Source organism: Hirundo rustica, chromosome 23, assembly GCF_015227805.2.
Source record: "Hirundo rustica isolate bHirRus1 chromosome 23, bHirRus1.pri.v3, whole genome shotgun sequence".
NCBI classification, from domain to species: Eukaryota; Metazoa; Chordata; class Aves; order Passeriformes; family Hirundinidae; genus Hirundo; species Hirundo rustica.
The window spans coordinates 59,602-63,585 of NC_053472.1; positions in this window are offsets into that span (position 1 = coordinate 59,602).

Genomic DNA, 3,984 nt, shown 5'->3' on the forward strand with positions numbered 1-3,984 from the left:
CAGGGTGTCCTGTTACTTTGCATTCCAAAGAGTAAATAAAAGGCTGATTCAGTGGGAGGAGAGGGAAACGTCATCCAGCAGCGCTGTGCTTTCCAGCTGAACCGGCCGCCCCCAGAGAAAAGGCTGGGTACCGCTGGGGATGGGCACTGTCACCTTGGGCTGATCCAGTCTCTCTCCATCTGCAATGCAAGGGAATAATTACTGACTGTGGAGAATGGGAGCTGGAAAAGTGTAGTGAGTTGCCCTCAGTTGGCCACACGCAGCTTTGGGGCAGAACAGGGCGGTGCCACTCCCCTTCCCAAAGCTGGTCAAGGATTACTTTGGCATTTGGAGGGGAACGTCTCCTTTGATCTCAACTGCTGCTCTCACGAGCTCGGGAATGAGAGCCCTGCTCCCAAAATATGATTTTGGCAGAGATCAGAAGTAGCTTTGCCCTCCTGAGATCATGAAAGCTGGCTAGAGCCAAGGGGTCTAGCGCCCTGCTCCATCCTAGGGGTGACATGGGCATGAGAGCAGCCACCAACACACCCCAAGACTCGCTTCCAAAATCCAGGGGGGTCATTTGCCGTGCCTGTGCTTCTGGTGCCAGCCACCTGTCAGTCATGGGGCTCCCAAAGGAATACAAAGCACTAGGAAACACCAAAATGTGAACTTTTCTACCAGAACTATAAAGACATCCAGGTCTCCTTGAGCTCTTCAATGGCCCGTGAAAGCAGAGAACCTCTTTTGTGAGCTCTGAATCAGCAGCAGCAGTGTTTTCCATCCAAACTGTAAATGCAAGAGTGGATAGACCTGACCGCCTGGTTTCTGGCACTATGTGTTTTGAAACCACTGGGCATGCCCAAGGCTCCAAGTCAGGTAAAGTCTGCCTTCTAACGAGCTGTGAATGGGTAAACTGAGGCCTTGACTTAGCTTAAAGCAGAGAGATGCAGACCATGCGCTGGAATTGCCCATTTCTTTTTGGTTTATTACAAACTGGCAGAGCTGCCTCAGCTTCTTTTTTTCTGCCTTGCCTCCTTCTTTTCCACAAGTTCAGGCTTTGTGTCGGTTTTTACAACTAAAGACTTGGACTTTTCACTAACTCTCCTTGTTTCCCTCACTTTGTTGGTGCACAGGACCAGGGATGTGGGTTTTTGCTGTTTCATGGTCCAGCTCCTGCTGTCTTTCAGACAAAACCTGCCTGATGTTCCAGCTGTCCTAGGGTCCTGGATATTGCACAATGCTGTTGGATGTGCCCACCTAAAGCAGAAAAACAGGATGTGAGCTCTCCCCCAGATCTCAGTCTGGCAGAGGTGAGAATCAATTTGTGCTCTCCTGGATATTGTTAGAACTCCCTGCTGGCTGGATCATGCTTGCAGACCTGCTGTAGTCATCTTCCACCCCAAAAGCAGCATATCTGGGTATATATTTGCCTGGAAATTCCCCTCCTCTCACAACAACCTGTTCTACCATTAATGTGTCTTTTGAGTTTTTGTAATATCCAAATTACGTCTCTCTCACTGCATGAAAAATTGGTGAACTGAGAAATTCCCTGCAGTTCAAGTATTTGTTGCTGACTCCCAAGGGTTGAAGGACAGCCCTCGGATTCCTTCCACCAGATGGCAGGGAGATGTTGGGAAACCTGCCTCACCTTGCAACCCATCTCAACTCCTGAGAGAAGATAGCACTTCCCTTGGAGAATCTATCAACTGAGACCAGTTCCCACCCACTTGTTGTTTTCTATGATGCTTGACTTAGAGCATAAAAAAGCAGGAAAAAGATAAGCAGGGATTAAATCCAGTCTTAATGCAAACTGTGCAATTCTTGACAAAACTGTTAAAATTCAGGTGTATAGACACAGTCAGTGGAGGTTTTCTTCCCACTGAAAGGACTGCATGGGTTTGCTAAGTGAGCAGAAAACCATGCTCTTTCACAGCCTGCCTCCCGGCCCCATCTCTTTGACTCACCTCCACAACACAAGTTGAAAAATAAGAACACAGTAAGTCCTATCAGCCAGCCTAATGCAGCTTTATAATAATTACAAAGGACTCATCCCTCTGACTTGGGGCTCTCCTGGTCACAACTGCCTGAGAACAGACTAAACTTTCCTGTTGCCCTTCAAAGGAATAGGGTGCTATCTTTCTGCCAAGGAAATACTTAGGGCTTTTTGGGAAATACTCAGCTTTGCACATTAACACTTTTCCTCCTCCCAGCTGTCCTAGCAGAGGTTGGAACAACAGCCCAGCTAAGTTTAGGATTTTTAGTAAAGTACAGAGTCTGCATATGATATTGCAACGATAAAAGTGACAGGACAGATAACAGCCTTTGCACCAGCACCTTCACAGCCATTTCAGGGGCCATCCAAAGGTGGAAGTCACTCTCAGTACAGGAGCACTGACAAGCAAAAGCTCGGCTTACCAAGTTACTGATTGTCATTAAGCTACTCAGGACATTTCCAGCCGTGAAACAGAACTCACTTCTTAACACAAACAAAGGGAGTGCAAAGGGAGGTCAGTCATTCATGAAGCTGCAGTGACTCGAGGGCTTGTGACTGTCTCATGCCCATAATTTCACTGTATAACTGAGTACATAAGAATGATTCTCACCACAGGCTGACTTACAAGGACTTTACTTAAGCAGTTTAAAAGCCCTCAGTGCAAAATCATTTTTTTTTAAATTGTAATCAAGCATATTTTTCTATATATAGAAGCATATTTTTGTATACATGTCTTGTAAATACCAAGCAACCATTGCTTCCCCAAGCACAAACGAAAAAGAATTCCATTGTTGCCATAAATTGCTTCAGAATGACAAATAGAAATGTTAAAGCCACTTACCAAGTTCCAAACAATGCCAGCGCCTTGCAGGTGCCTGTTAACTCTTCAAGCAGTGTTAGCATGCAGGGAGAACACCGTGACCTCCAGCAGGTTTGCTCTTCTATTTTCCAGGCCCTGATGGCCTTGCTATGGGTCAGCACAGCCACTTACTGATGCTCCTCTGGGATCTGGTCGTCATCTCCAAGTGACATTAGAAAACCACCCCATCCTGGAGCTCTGAAGAACCATCACGTTTCTGCTTCAAGGACCTTGGCTCTGGCAGGTGACCTGTTCCACTCCAGGTTCAAACTGGAGGACAGTGAGAAAAAGTAACATTAGGAGATACGGGCGCAAGGCTCACCAAATTGGTTTGGTGAGCACTTCCAGACATAAAGAAACAAGTTGGTTCTTAAAATACTGACCTCTGATTGAGTTTCGGTTTTCAGGCCTCAATGCAGGATGCCATGTACAAAATTAATCCAGGCCCGAATGAACTAATCCATATTGAACGGGTCACTTGACATAACCTGCGTCATCCCTAAAATAATAGCCTAAATTTGCACAACTCATGCAAAATTCCTTTAAGAGTCCACATGACCAAATGGCTCTATCCAGAGGGTGATTCACCCTACAAGAACAGGATGGAGGGCAAATGAATTGTCCTCTGGAGGGAGCAGCAGCTGCAAATGTAGTCTTGGGGTGAGAAATTCAGATCTATCTATTGAGAAATTCAAAGCACAAGTTAAGAAAAGATGATTCCAGCCTACCAGCTCTGGATCTACAAACATCTGGTCTATCCACACAACTAGGGTCCAATAAATCTCAGATTGAGATGAGTCCATTGCAAAGGGGGTAAATACAGGATTAAACCATTTTTCTATCAAAGCCAGTTTCCAGCATGGACCCGGCAGTACAAATTCTCCCTTCCCCACAGCTCTGCAACAAACTGCTGTGTTTAGGGTTTAGGCTATAGGGCAAAGTCCAAATTTCAGACTGCCATCCTACAGGATGAACAACACCCAGCCAGAAGGTGTTGTTCAGGCACCATGTACCCAACTTGTGGCAGGCACAAGAATTTGGTCTTTTGTAAGGTGGTTCAGGTTGGCCACATGACAAACAAGTAACAAGGTTTTTGCATTTACTAAAAACAATGCCAGTGTTTTCAAAGGTATTAGGAAAATGAAGATCA